The following is a 15971-nucleotide window of genomic DNA, read 5'->3' as shown; positions in this document are numbered from 1 at the left end:
CATGGAATATGTTTATCTGAGCCTTAAAGAAATATAATGTCACAGTCCCGTATTGTAGTACATGTGAATGTCTGAAAAAGGCATGTGTTCATAGATTGTTGGTTTAACTTTCCATATATGGCATCGTTTCTTGCAGTTAATTGCAGTTCCAGCCGATTAATATATGTCGTAAAATTTTGCAAGTGGTTAATATATCTCGTACAATGTTGATAGGTGGTCAACATATATCGTAAAATGTTGCCAGTGGTTAATATATCTCATACAATGTTGACAGTTGCCAATAGTTATTGTACAATGTTGTCAGTGGTCTATATATCTGGTACAATGTTACCAGTGGTGAATTTATCTCGTACAATACTTCCAGTGTTCAATATAAGTCGTACAATTTTGCCATTGGTCAATATCTCGTACAATATTGCAAGTGGCAAATCTATCTTGTACAATGTTGCCGGTGGTCACAATGTCTCGTACCATTTTGCCAGTTGTCAATAGATGTAGTGCAATGTTGCATATGGTCAATGTATCTCTAACAATGTGTTCAGTTGTAAATATATATCTAGTGCAATGTAGCCAGTGGTCCATACATTTAGTAAAATGTTGCCAATGGTCAATATATCTCATGCAATGTTGCCAATGGTCAATATATGTTGAACAATTTGTTAAATGGTCAGGTCAATACATCTCGTAAAATGTTGACAGTTGCCAATTATCTCTTACAATGTTGCCAGTGGTCAACAAATCTGTAAAAATTGTGCCAGAGGTCATTCTAAATCGCACATTATTGTCACTGGTCAATATATATATCATACAATGTTGCAAGCGGTCAATACATATCGTGCAATCTTGACAGTGGTCAATTTATCTCGTACACAGTTGCCCGTTTTCAAGTAATCTCTAATCATGGTACCAGTGGACAATATATCTCGTACAACGTTGGAATTGTTCAATATATAAGCACAATTTTGCCAGTGTTCAATATATCTTGCACATTGTTGTCAGCGGTCAATATATCTCGTAGATTGTTGTCAGTAATACATATACACCGTATAATTCGGGAAATGGTCAATATATCTCGTACACTGTTGCCTGTGGTCAATATATCTCGTACACTGTTGCCTGTGGTAAATATATCTCGTGCACTGTTGCCTGTGGTCAACATATCTCGTACACTGTTGCCGGTGGTCAACATATCTCGTACACTGTTGCCTGTGGTCAATATATCTCGTTCAATGTTGCCAGTAATAGATGTAACTCGTACAATGATGCAATTGGTCGAGACATGTCTATCTATTTACTGCATAGTGTGCTTCACTATCACGTAAAAATGCTGTCATTAGCGAATGCTGTTAATATCAAGGAAGCTTCATCGTAAATCCTATTTAACCGAAACCTTGAAGCGTGTTTGTTTTACTAATTTAAGCGTCCGCTCGATTTAGTAAAATAAATATTTAGTAATGCAGAACGTGCACAATACCTGACGATTACTTTATAAACACACTTTCCTCCCCAAGCTGATGGATAACTAGAAAAACGATTCGTTGAAATTATTATCACCCTTTGGATCAGATTATGATAAAGCACATGGCATTAACTTTGGGATGTGAAGTATTTCAATAAAATTCACGAATCACTAAACCTTATTGCCTGACCTAGTCGTGTGACCGATTGATCTTTCCTGGTGCGTGACCTCCAGCCGGAACGCGTTTCGGACCACACGCGTCGTCAGGAACGCGTCTATCAAATGAGCCTCGTTCTGGGAAAACAGTGCTATATGTATGCGCGTAAAGTGTTGTCCCAGACTGGCAAGTGTAGTCCGCACAGGCTAATAAGGGATGACACTTTTTGCCAAGACTGGCATTTCGTTTAGCACAGACTTCTTATAAAATAAAAATTCCATAAAAGCGGAAAGCGTCGTCCCTGATTAGCCTGTGCGGACGGCATAATATATTCTTGCACGACACTTTACGCACATGAATTTTCTCAGAACGCGTCTGTCGATTACTGGGTAGCGTAAAGAATATCCGGGCACGCACGATCGCCGAAGAGGGAGGAAGCTATTTACATTGACTGCGTTCATAAAAAAAAGTGGTTTAAGAAGAGAAACTCTATTGAAATTAATTATTCCGTTTCAATCATTTTCGACTAGGTATTTTTCGTTCTTATTGTTATCATCTGTATTTGCCAATGGGCAGACATATATTTCATCTGGAAAGTGGTCATTTTCCAGGTGTATGTGCGTCACGAAGAGCCAAGTAATCGAATAATAGGACTGGCGCCGTCAATTCAATTAAATCGAAACAAACGTCTGCTGACGCCTCCGTGCGATCAACAAAGTCCATTCCACGCGTATTTGAGCCGTCAACTAAACCGTTCATAAAAGTGTGTTTGCGCGTTCGGACCCGGAACAAATGTTTTCCAATACTGTGGTGAGATTTAAGTTTGCTTGACCACACACCTTGTTGGGTGTACAAATAAAATTGTTCTATAATTATACACTCTATCATAAAACGTTTTTTTTTTGTAAATCAGGTTTTGAAGTACTAAGTGTTATAGGTTTGGTATGGCGTGATATCGTTCTGGTTGGCGGCGGCGTAAAATTAGGGGTTTCCATAATGGTTGTTTGCATCGACACATCTATATGATACTTTGGATCGAGAAAGCTGGCATGTAGTCCTTACTCGGAATTGCCTTCAAGTCAGTTGAGTCAAGGAAATGTTTCTACAGTGTTTAGATTTTGTGATAAGGGAGATTACCTGCAGACTTAGCTTTTAAATGCAAAGCATTTCAAACTGTTGTGTATACTCTTATCACGAACTGTATGTAGGTCGACGATCCAATAAAACACAACAACTCTGAAAGCGGCCAACGTGTTTTGAGTAGCTTGCTGGTCGTCGTCATGGAAGTTGTGCAGAGGTTAGGCATTTCCTAGCTGGCACTGCAAATTGTAAAAAAAGTCCACAAGAGCGTCGCGGTCCAAATGAACAATTTGTTATTTCGGCGAAAATGACACCAATGATTGTATGTGCACTTATTATTAATCAGAAGTATGTTTTAAGTCGTCGGTCGCTAGTACTTTCGCATTTACACGGGGTTTTGTTCTGATAACACAGTTGCCTAACTCTGAGAAATGCATTACGGTTTAAGTACAGTACGAGAGCATTCATATTTATTTTGGATTCCATTCAAAGAAGTTTACCAAGGGCATTTCTGATAAAGCTTGAACTACCGTATAACACTCTGTTTACCTTCGTTTTCTTTATAATTTGAAAAATATATAGTTTTTAGCTCGGCTGTTTTCGGAGAAAACCCGAGGTATTGTCAAAGCAAGCTCGTCGTGTCGTGTCGTCCGCAGTAGGCGTCGTGCTAAAACCTTATCATTGGTTCTAAAATCAAAGTGCTTCCACCTAAAACTTTGAAACTTCATATGCACCTTAATGAGTTCTACACGCCACACACACTTGGGTCACTAGGTCAAAGGTCAAGGTCACTGTGACCTCTTAAAACTGCACCCGCAGCCGAGCGTTGGCACCCGTTATGCGGTGATCTTGTTCATGATTATAATCGAGTGTAAATGCTTTTTTTGTTGTACCAAAAAGTTATTTGCTCTCTTACATGTCTCACAGTAACGAAGAATAACGACAATAAGAAAACAAGTTGATGTTCATATAATGCCGTTTGTTTCTGAATCTAGGAAAGGTCCGAGTTAATATGCAAACTGGTAGATGTAGGGGAAACAAACGCAATGTATGACGACACATGGTTTCCATTTGGTTTATTGAATTCACATACTTGTGTTTTGTTTTTATTCAACGAGTCTTATGGGCGGTTATCAAGTGCTAGATATATATACTTATCAGGCATCTATTAAATTAGTAATAGCTGATTGTATGACAAATGTGTGGGTGTTTGTAGATAAGCTATGCAAATTAGTTTGTGGTATGTTATTAGCTCATCTATTTTTGGTTAAGTTTTGTGTTTAGGTCCATTTTATTCCTTAAGTATCAAAGCTATTGCTTTCATACTTGCAACACTTACTAACTATCGTAAGGGGACTGTGCAGGCAAAGTTATGTAACTCTGACTGGCATTTCGACAGAATTATGTGCCCTTTTTATACTTAGAAAATTGAAAATTTGCTTAATGTGTTTAGGTCCATTTTATTCCTTAAGTATCAAAGCTATTGCTTTCATACTTGCAACACTTACTAACTATCGTAAGGGGACTGTGCAGGCAAAGTTATGTAACTCTGACTGGCATTTCGACAGAATTATGTGCCCTTTTTATACTTAGAAAATTGAAAATTTGCTTAAGTTTTGTGTTTAGGTCCACTTTATTCCTAAAGTATCAAAGCTATTGCTTTCATACTTGCAACACTTACTAACTATCATAAGGGGACTGTGCAGGCAAAGTAATGTAACTCTGACTGGCATTTTGACGGAATTATGGGCCCTTTATACTAAGAAAATTGAAAATTTGGTTAAGTTTTGTGTTTTGTGTTTTGGTCCACTTTACCCCTAAAGTATCATAGATATTGCTTTCATAGTTCGAACACTCTCAAACTAACATGAGGGGACAGTAAACGACAAGTTGCATAACTCTGGTTGTCATTTGTACAGACTTATGGCCCGTTTTTTGACATAGTAACTTTGAATATATGGTTAAATTTTGTGTTTAGATCCACTTTACTTCTAAAGTATTAAAGCTATTGCTTTCAAACTTCAAAAACTTTCATTCTATCATGAGGGTACTGTACCTGGCAAGTTAAATTTTACCTTGACCTTTGAATGACCTTGACTCTCAAGGTCAAATTATTAAATTTTGCTAAAATTGCCATAACTTCAATAGACTCCACCCAAACCATCCCCCACGCCCCCCCCCCCCCCCGAATCCCCCTCCCAAGAAAAAAAGTTTTTTTTGTTTTGTTTTTATAAAGATCATCTAATAAATGACCACCACACCCTTACACTATACCCCGCCCCAACCCCCCAACCTCCAAAAAAAAATTGTTTTTGTTTTTTTTGAAACATGTTTTTTTTATGCCCCCCGATAGGGTGGCATATAGCAGTTGAACTGTCCGTCAGTTTGTCAGTGTGTCAGTATGTCAGTGTGTCAGTATGTCAGTGTGTCAGTATGTCAGTATGTCAGTCAGTCTATCCGTCCGTCCGAAAAAACTTTAATTTTGGCCATAACTTTTTCACTATTGAAGATAGCAATTTGATATTTGGCATGCATGTGTATCTCATGGAGCTGCACATATTGAGTGGTGAAAGGTCAAAGTCATCCTTCAAGGTCAAATGTCAAATTTATGGCGTCTGTCCGTCCGAAAACTTTAAAATTGACGATAACTTTTTCAATATTGAAGATAGCAACTTGATATTTGGTATGTATGTGTATCTCACGGAGCTGAACATTTTGAGTGGTAAAAGGTGAAAGTCTAGGTCATCCTTCAAGGTCAAATGTCAAATATATGGCGTCTGTCCGTCCGAAAACTTTTACATTGGCCATAACTTTTTTAATATTGAAGATAGCAACTTGATATTTGGCATGCATGTGTATCTCATGAAGCTGCACATTTTGAGTGGTGGAAGTTCAAGGTCAAGGTCATCCTTCAAGGTCAAGGTCATCCTTCAAGGTCACAGGTCAACAAAAACATCAAAGCGGCGTTATCATGAAGCTGCACATTTTGAGTGGTGGAAGTTCAAGGTCAAGGTCATCCTTCAAGGTCAAGGTCATCCTTCAAGGTCAAAGGTCAAAAAAATAATCAAAGCAGCGTTATCATGAAGCTGCACATTTTGAGTGGTGGAAGTTCAAGGTCAAGGTCATCCTTCAAGGTCAAGGTCATCCTTCAAGGTCAAAGGTCAAAAACTAAATTCAAAGCGGCGTTCTCATAAAGCTGCACATTTTGAGTGGTGGAAGTTCAAGGTCAAGGTCATCCTTCAAGGTCAAAGGTAAAAAAAATATATTTGTTTTCAAAGCGGCGCAATAGGGTGCATTGTGTTTCTGATGAACACATCTCTTGTTTTTCTTTTTTTTTTCATTTTTGGAAGAAAATGTAATAAATGACCACACCCCCACACTATACACCCTCTCCACTCCTACCCCCCTCCTTTGTGATTGAAATTATGATAGGCCCCTTCACCTTTAAAAAGAAAAATAGATGAGCGGTCTGCACCCGCAAGGCGGTGCTCTTGTTTTAATGAGTTTACATTTCGTTAAAAACTAATTGGAACACGCACAGTAATTGAGAATTGGCGTTTGTAATGCGAGGTAAATTAGGAAAAAGTTGCGAGTTTATATTTATTTAAAACCTCGTTCGAACAGGCACGTAAATTGATTCTTCGCCTTAAGAGTGTATGGTTAAAATTGTGTGGCTTTGTGCAGATTATTGTATTAAAAAAATAAAGATACGTTACTGCACTTCCTCGAGATAGAAATGTTTAGAGAACATGAATATGTTTATTTTAGCCTTAGCGACGCATGAAGTAAAAAATCCGTGTCGTTTTTGTTATACTTAAGTAGAACAGCCGTTGTTCAAAGAGTGTTGATTCCGCTTTGTCACTCTAATACTTCTTGTTTATCCCAGTTTCGATTTAAATAACTTTTTTTAGATAAGTTGATTTATTTGGTGATGTGACGCATTCAATACAATGCATGTTTAACTTAATCTCATGTATGCACCGGGCACGTGACCGAGTGGTCATTTTCTGGGTGCTTTACCTAAAACGGAACGTCATAAAGCCACACGCGTTGGATGTTGATGACGTTACGCAAGATTGCCGCAGAGGAAGAACGCTGTCATAGCTGTCCATATATCGGTTTTTGTCGATTGCATTTCAAAAATCCAATTAACTTCTTTTGATATTGCAAGAAAAGTGGTAATGAACCGTGTATGGTTACGTCACGAATAACGCAGAAAGTGCTGATTTGGAAAATGGAACGTTGGGGCAACGAGGTCAAAACAATCGAAACTGACGCTTAGATTCGCTCTACTGCTCAAAAGAATCGAAACTGTCGCAAAGTGCGTTACTGCGATCTTCCATTATTATTAAATGAGTCTTTGAGCCGTGAACAAAACGTCATTAAAAGTGTGGCATGTAAAATACATTACGTTTGACGGAAATATAATACCTTACGAGAATATTTTCGCCTTTGTTTTTGTAAATACATTCGATAATTCATGCATTTATTTTATTTTCGCCGAACATATTGTTCTTGAACATCTCGGACGCAGAATAATTAAAATTCAGACGTAATAGCCCCGATACACCGACTCCGTTCGAAGTACGTTCTGAAAAATGTGACTAAACGGGCTCGAACTGTGTGATAACGGAGTGATCGTAGTACCTACGTGTTAAGAACTGTCTTCGAACTTTGTGGACGGCCTGGCACGGGGTTGAACGGTAGAGGTGTTTCAGAACTTTGAGCCTATTCACAATTTCTTCCGATCATCCCGTTCTACAATTAAACGTAGTAACAACGTACCGGAAACGGAATGGTCGTACTAAGAACGGAGTCCGTTTCTAGTCCGTCCAATCCGTTCTCAGACAGACCGACCCCGTCCGCACAACGTCTCAAGTACGATCTTGTTTCGTGTAAATAAATATAAACTAAAAGATAAGTTCTTACAACGTTTGCAACACGTTCTATAAGTTCTCAGTAAGTTCTTAGTACGTTCTACTCGTTTTATGGAGTTCGCAGTAGGTTCCAAGTACGTTGTACTCGTTTAATGCAGTTGTTACAACGTTCAAAACGTAAATACAATACGTTCAGACAATATGCATATAAATATAGGTCGTTGTCTCGAAATTCATCATTTGTGATATTAAGTTGAAACATGGACAATCTTGGAGCTGTTAATTTTTTTTTATGTTTGCTTCGTGCAATTTATGCAAGAAGCAGAGCAGCAATATAATGTTTTGTTGGGCCGAGAAAGAAGGCGGAGACGACACAGGACTTGTTGGGTGAGAAATTTGGCGGAATTATTTATTGGAGGCATTACAAATGTACGTCTGGTCGGCTGAAAGCGTGAAACATAAATGAGGACTGACAGGAACGTAGTCGGTTTTATAATCGCCGTGCAGAACGTGGCTGCATCTACGTCCTAAACGTACTAAGAACGTAATATGACGGAGTGAGAACTTCCTTCGAACGAGTTACCACTGCACAACGAATAAAGAAGAACTGCGTACGAACGTGATCGAACTGGCTGAGGACGGGCTCGGTCTGACTGGACACGGTATATCAACGGGGGCAATTGGAAAATTGACCCTATTTGAACTGGATAAAGACGGACTGGCAACGGGGTAGGACGAAATAGGAACGAACTGCACGTAGCGCGAACTGTGTATGAACGTCATTCAATCACAGTGTAGTTTTTTTCTGAACAAAACAACACGTTCAAGCAAGTTCACATCCCATTCTGCATTTTCTTCAGAACGTGGTCGAACTTTCTAAGAACGTGCTTGGTGTATGGGCTCCTTAATCGACTCTTAGTTAAGTGTTTCAAACGGTCTCAACGTACGTGAGTCTAGTAAGTTCATACGGTATAAGTGGTGGTACACAATCCGGGTCCGCACAAAAGGCAGAGTCAGGACGGATCTCGTGAACTCCGAAATACAATCACACACGGAAATGTGTCTGCATTTGCGTTCGACATGAGCGGTGTAAACTGTGTAATGTTCCTTTATCAAACAAAATCATTTTTGACGTGTCTATATAACTTGAATAGGAGGTTTATAACTGCTCAGTTTGATTAAATACTGAAGGACGGTTATTTAAATATGGTTATGCGTGCAGCTTGCTATTTTTGTGCAAAATTAGTGGAGCTTTGAAGCACATATGTAGTGGGAAGGACAGTGTCCTAGGGACTCGCGTCAAGCAGTGAATTCAATGCAAATTATTTATAAAAGCTCACTGGCGCTCTTTACATCTTTTTTTCGGATTAAAAAGTTGACAATAGTTGTTTAAGTACAGAACTCTATATTATTGAAATGGAAATGCAAATTATATTCCTGTTTCATGCAACGATTAAGTACGTTCACGCATTTTGAAGTGAACGTACTTTAATCAAACACTTATCCAAACAAACGCATATACTTTTTGTTATGTCTACATTCGCTGGTGTTGATAGTAGTTTTAATCAGATTAAAATGTACTCAGTGGAACAATTTATTTTAAATATTTTTTTGTCCGATCAATCGAGGAAACGAACACTTGCTCTCCATTAATTTTGTAATTCGTTAATTTTGCCTCGCTGCATACTAGTATTTGAAACCATAAAATGACCACGTTTGTTATAAAATTTCATTCAGTTAATCATAGTTTAAATGTGTATATGAACATCAGAAGTATGATCGCATTGCACGACTGACATTAGATATGTACATGCTGAGATTAATCGATCAATTTTAGGGGTTTAAATGTCATCAGGACGTGGCTATTGATTCCCATCGGGCTGGGGTTTCCGCTGGCTTATCAGGATTAAACTCAAAACACATTGGTGATACATTAGATTTGGGCAATTCTCATTTTGTCATTGACTAGGGTCATAATCAGATTACCAACATGATAACAGTAGCTACTTAGCAAAGCGTCAAAAGACGTACAAAAGAAGTGTCAATAACTTGACGTAGCAGATTTGTCAGCAATTAAGTATATATATAAATGGTTAAAAGAAGATACTGTTGTTGTTGTTGTTGTTTTGCGGTGCTTCTTCGACACATGGTAATGTAGCTAATCATGTTTACTTAACTGGATGGCCAGTAATTTCATTTTTACTATGTTTTGTTACTCTTTCTGATGGAAAGTATTACTTTTATGTTTGTTGAAGCTGAAATGCTATTAAAATAGTTGAATTAGGTTGAAAGTTATTTAACTGAAAATAATTTTGATGTCACGGTACCGAACTTAAACGGGATTAGTGGAAGGATGTGTGGTGGCCCGGTTAGCTCAATCGGGAGAGCATTCGCCCTGTAAGCGAGGTGTCCCGGGTTCGAGTCCCGGACTGGCTGCACACTGGCTGCGACAATGGCGCCCAACGGGGGACCGTGACACTTGCAGTTCTCCATAGAACTTGCCCGTGGGTTCGTCGAGATCAGTTATATTCTGTTCTCTGTCTCGAATTCGAGGACGAATTCCAACTTGGCAGGGGAGAATGTCACGGTACCGAACTAAACGGGATTAGTGGAAGGATGTGTGGCGGCCCGGTTAGCTCAATCGGGAGAGCATTCGCCCTGTAAGCGAGGTGTCCCGGGTTCGAGCCCCGGTCTGGCTGCACACTTTTCACCACCCGGCGACATTGATAACCATAAACATGGGAAGCCGCGACTGTTTCTTAACCCATTTATGCCTTGCATCTAGAAAAAAGGCCTTGGCAAACAGCGTAGTCCCAGATGAGACGCCGCATGATGCGGCGTCTCATCTGGTCAGACCCTGATCAGACCCTGATTAGACGCCGCATCATGCGGCGTCTCATCTGGGCCTACGCTGTTTGCTTTAAAAGAATTTCTGTAAGAAATAGTCTAAATATAGAAATATATAGAAAATAAATTGATCCAATTTTAGAAGGATGGGAGAGTCCACTAGGGTTCGGTCAACCTGTCCTCTGATTGTCATGCGGTTGACTTTCAGTTGACGTATCATGGTTTAACTCAAAATAATAGTTTAAGATAAGATGTACAAAGGAATTTTCATTCTTTCAAATATGCACACCAAAATTACTAACAGATTAACTTCACGATACGAATAGCTAGTTAGAATTACGTTGACACAGGTACCAATGACGTGCCAATATGTAGAGCCAATCAGTTAATATCGCAGATTTGTAAGCAATAGAACATACACAATACTCCTTATTATTATTATCCCGTTAATCATTGGACAGAATGGCTAAGTATCTCATGCAGCCATTATACATTTTATATGTATATTGGCATATTGGTAAAATGATATAACTGTTTAATGTTTTTTTGCCGCGAACTGTACGTGTATGTAGGTTTATACAGAAAGAAAAACGCCAAACGTGTTTGCTTTACTTGCTTATCGTCAGCATGCCAATGAAACAGAGGTTATGCATTTTCTAGCCTCATTTTCTAACCTGCCCTGCTATCATAAAAATCCAGAAGAGCGGTAAAAAAGTCGTTTGTTTGAATTGCCTTTTGTACAATTGGTCGACAAATATGGCACCATGGATTCCATCTGAAATTCATATTTATAAAAATTATGCCTGGAGATTTTTTGTTGTGATACACACATGCCAAACTCAGTGTAATCCATTACGGTTGTATTTTCGAGTTTCGATAGAGAGCATTCATATTTACTATCGATTCCATTTACCGTACAGTTGTATTCGTAAGCATATCTTATAAACCTTAATTTACCGTATAATACTCTGATTTAATGCGCTGTCTTTACAACTGAAAATAAAGTGTGTTTTTAAGGATTTTTGCCGTCTGTCAATTACTTTTATTTGACCTAAAATTATTTGCTCTCTTATATATCTCCGAGTAAGGAAAAATAAAGATAATAATAAAATAAAACGTATGTAAAAATTCATAAAATGCCGTTTGTAACTTAACTTAGCAAATGTTCCGAGTTAATATATAAACCGGTAGATACAATGTATAAGGTGAACAAACGGTCCGAGTAAATATAAAAATAGCCGATTGAATAGTTGGTGGGGTGAGGGGCTGGGGTTAAACGCCATGGTTTTCATGTGTTTTATTAATTTATTGAAGCCAGTGTAATTTGTATTTGTGTTGCTGATTTTTAAATAAAGTAGTCTATAATACATGTTTCAAGTGCTAGATATATCACCTTATCAGGTCTCTGTTAAATAAAGTAATAAGCTTATTATATATCTCATATGTATGGTTGAAATATGTGTTTGTAGCTTAGCTATGAATAGTTGAGTGAGGTATGCGGTTTAAATTAGAATAATTGCGAGTTTACATTTTTTCAAAACTTCTTGCAACAAGCACGGTTATCGAGTATTTTCATGTGGTATGCGATTATATTAGGTAAAAGAGACGAATTAACTTTATTTAAAACCGCGTTCCAACACGCGCGTTAATTCTTAAACCGAACTTATATGTATGGTTTAAACTTTTTGGCTTACTGAAAATTATTGTATTTAGAAATAGAGATACTTTACTGCACTTCCTCATGATTAACATGTGTTTGAATATGTTTATTTAAGCTTTAGCGACGCAATAAGTCAACAATGCGTATCATATTTGTTATATTTACATCGAACAGGCGCTGTTCAAAGACGGTTGTTTCCACTTTGTCACACTAATACATGTACTTGGTTTATCACGGTTTCGATTGGACGGAATATCTTGTTAATATAAGTTAATTAATTTGTTGTGTCAAACATTATAATAAAATGAATGTTTCACTTTTCCTCAAGTGTGAACCTTGCGCTTGTTCGAGTGATCTTTCCGGGATGCATGCCCTTAGACGGAACGTCAGGTGGCCACACACGTCGTCAAGACCGCGTCCTTTGATTATTGGGTAGCGTTAGGCTTAGGGGAAGACAGCTGTCATATCAGCAACATATATCGCTTTCATGTCGACTGCATTTTAAAAAACCCAGAAAACTTGAAAGGTCATTGCAAAAGAAGTGATGATTGTCCGTGTATGAAGATGCACGAATAAAGCACAAAACGCTGAATACGAGTGTAATGTCGCTTTACTTTTCAAAATAATTGAAACTGACGCCTTATGTCGCTTTACTGCTTAAAGCATTCTGAACTGACGCTTAGTTAAACGTGTCTTTGAGCCTTCAAGCAAAACGCCGATAAAACTGCGGCATGTAAAATCCATTTAGTACGACGCACTATCTGTTTCGCCTTATTGTTTATAAAAAAACATTCGGTAATTTATGCAGCGATTTAAAGCCGAACATATTGTTCTTATACATTTTGGGCGCGGAAAAAACTAAAACGAAGGCGAAATAGTCTCTTAGTTTAGTGTGAAACTCTTTGCCAAGAGTGGAGAGATATGATTTCGTATGTCCAGCATGTTGTTTAACATGTTCAAATTTAATGGCTCGAATTTTATGCACACTATCATTGTTTAAAATAGTTTCAATTTTATGAAGTTGGTACATGTATTTGTAAACATTTGTTTGCGACACAAAAGCAAAGTTATGGTCTTTGTTTTCACAACAAAATCACTTAAGACTGGTTATATACTTTTAACAGCAGGTCTATAACTGCTAAGTTTGATACCACTCTATATTTATTCACAGAAGTATGGTAATATAACTCTGGTAATTTGTGCACTTGGCTATTTTGGTGTATTTTGTTTCAAAATTATTGGAGTGTTGAAGCGAAGAAAGGTACAAAGTGGGCAACAGCGTCTGCTGGACTCGTGTTTATTATTTTATTCAATGGAAACTAAAGAGTTTGATCACACGACTGGCATTAGATATGTACATGCTGCGATTAATCGATCATTTTTCTGGGTTCAAATGTCATCAGGACGTGATCATTGATTCCCATCGAGCTGGGGTTTCCGCTGGCTTATCAGGATTAAACTCAAAACACATTGGTGATACATTTGATTTGGGCAATTCTCATTTTGTCATTGACTGGGGTAATAATCAGATTACACACATGATACCAGTGCCTACTAAGCAAAGCTTCAAAAGAGGCACAACACGTGTCAATAGCTTGACGTAGCAGATTTGTAAGCAATCAAGTATATATAAATGTCTAAATGAAGATAGTGTTGTTGTTTTGCGGTGCCTATTCGACACATGGTAATGTAGCTAATCATGTTCACTTAACTGGATGGCCCGTAATTTCATTTTTACTATTTTTGTTACTCTTTCTGTTGGAAAGTAATACTTATGTGTTTATTAAGGCTTAAATGCTATACATATTGTTGAATTAGGTTAAAATGTAATTTAACTGAAACTAATTTTGATAACCATGAGCATGGGACGCCACGGTTGTTTTTAAGCTAAGATCGATTGCAGTGACATAAGTAGGTGTGAATTGCTTTCCATGAGTCCGTCCGCCGCTCATTTGTCGGAATGTCGGTAGGTGTGAAGGTCCATAGACCTTTCGTTTTCGCACAATATCGAGCAAAAGCTTTGGCATACCACAATGCAGATTATTATAATGCTTAACATGGGATGAAAAGCCATCTTTTTAACGTCAATAGGTCAAAGGACAAGATAATTGATTTTTCTCAGTAAATGTGTTTCTGCGAGGCATCTTGAGACGTTTATTTGCATAATTAGTACCGGTAATCAAGATTAATACTAAATAACAAAATGTGTTAAGTAATGAACTTTGTAGAACTTTGACTGGGACTGCTTTTTGAGTACCATGAAATAATGTTTCGTTGAGCGGCGTAAGTACATAGTAGCTTGAATACAGGATAGTGATTCGTTACAAGCCAACTCGGAAATCATGTTTTTAATATTTTATGCTAGGAGAATTGTAAGCTCGATGCGACGAAATTCCAGTCATCCAGCTGATCAAACTGTAACACAGCAATGGCCTCTGGTTTGTTCATGTCTAGGATTTCAATAAACGGAAAGTTTCCCTGTCTCAATCGGTCACGTGACCATTTGACCTGTTCTGGTTGTGTGACATTTCCTGGGTTCTCGACCTTTTTAGGTGTGTGACCTTTCCTGGGTGTGTCACTTCTCCTGTTTGCGTGACCTTGAACGTACTTTGTTTACATTGATCGGGTTCTTGGGAACGTGTGTATTGATTATTTGGTAGCGTTAAGAATGTCCTGACGCGCAAGATCGCCCAGAATGAAAAGATAAAAGGTAATATCAGTGCTGTCCCGTTAACTGCGTTCACAAATGCGTTCAAGTGGATGCGGCGACGGTCCGGTTTGCGCAGTTGTTGGTACACGCGCTTCTCACCTTGGCAACCTGGGTTCAATCCCCGTTCTCGGAAGCATGTGAGTTTGGTAAGTGGTAACAATGCGCGTAAGTACCTCAAACACTTCGAAATATACACTCACACACTAGTAGTTATGTCCCGTATGTCCTGTCAACATAGCACCTGACAAGAGCGTTCGTGGCCCAATATTACATAATACTGTGTTTGCCGCTTACAGTCGTTTTGAACAATTGAGCGTCTGTTTGTAAATCTGGGCTTTATGCATGTGCGTTAAGTGTCAGCCCCGATAAGACTGAGCAGTCTGCACATGCTAATCAGGGACGACACTTTCCGCGTTTATGGAACTTTTCGTTTAAAGGTAATCTCTTCTTAACGAAAATCCACTCTAGGCGGTAAGTTTCGTCCCTGAATAACCTGTGCTAACTGCACACACTAATCTGGGACGACACTTTAAGCAAATGCATTAAGCCTAGTTTTCCCAGAACGTGGATCAATTGATGACAGTTCTCGTTGAACTACGTAAGTAAACAGTTTACAAGCGTATATGAATAGAAATACAGCTGCTCTCAGTTCGATGCCCAATGCACACAATGCACGCCATGCTGAGCTGCTATTTGAACACTTTCACCAGTCGATATTGTTCATTCCTGTTAACGCACGCGTTCAAATGCTCTATTAAAGAGTCATTTTAGGAATTTATTTATGAGTACTTGTAAATATGTTAAGTCTTTTATTGTATAGTAATGTTATCGATGTTTGTTTCTGTTCTTGTCACGTTCGTCGTATTTTTTTTGCAATTATGAGTTATACTTCGGGGAACAATTTCGATTAAAACAAAACAAACTACAACACTATTCGTACATTGGCTTTATATTATACCCTTAAACATTCGTCCTATTTGCACTGTCGTTTCGTTTCAGCTCCGATTTTTTTTTGTACCATTGTGATGTATATGGTTATTTTTATTAACAATTGACGAACTATTGTCAAGACTTTTAATTACGTGTTGTTGCTTTTCCGTATATGCAGTAACGGCTACAGATAGAAGCAAGCAAACGAATTAGTATTTATACAATGTCCTTGGTTTGTGGAAGCTGACAAA

The 15971-nt window shown here is 38.2% G+C and overlaps 1 protein-coding gene, 2 long non-coding RNA genes and 2 other non-coding genes across 5 annotated transcripts in view; 3 read left to right on the top strand and 2 right to left on the bottom strand.

Annotated features, from left to right (window-relative positions):
- LOC127881714 (uncharacterized) overlaps positions 1–15971 on the bottom strand; it is a 515289-nt gene that overhangs the window by 329931 nt on the left and 169387 nt on the right. The gene's annotated exons all lie outside the window — the stretch shown is intronic.
- Positions 1–15971, top strand: part of LOC127881606 (uncharacterized) — a 135640-nt gene that overhangs the window by 4085 nt on the left and 115584 nt on the right. The window lies entirely within an intron of this gene.
- Positions 1–15971, bottom strand: part of LOC127881722 (uncharacterized) — a 264293-nt gene that overhangs the window by 188444 nt on the left and 59878 nt on the right. The window lies entirely within an intron of this gene.
- Positions 9937–10011, top strand: Trnat-ugu (transfer RNA threonine (anticodon UGU)). The gene has a single exon. It is a non-coding gene; the product is annotated as a tRNA-Thr (tRNA).
- Positions 10200–10274, top strand: Trnat-ugu (transfer RNA threonine (anticodon UGU)). The gene has a single exon. It is a non-coding gene; the product is annotated as a tRNA-Thr (tRNA).

Source organism: Dreissena polymorpha, chromosome 5 (assembly GCF_020536995.1).
Source record: "Dreissena polymorpha isolate Duluth1 chromosome 5, UMN_Dpol_1.0, whole genome shotgun sequence".
Lineage (NCBI taxonomy): Eukaryota > Metazoa > Mollusca > Bivalvia > Myida > Dreissenidae > Dreissena > Dreissena polymorpha.
The sequence above is the reverse complement of the archived record's forward strand: the minus strand, read 5'-3'. Positions and strand labels throughout refer to the sequence as shown.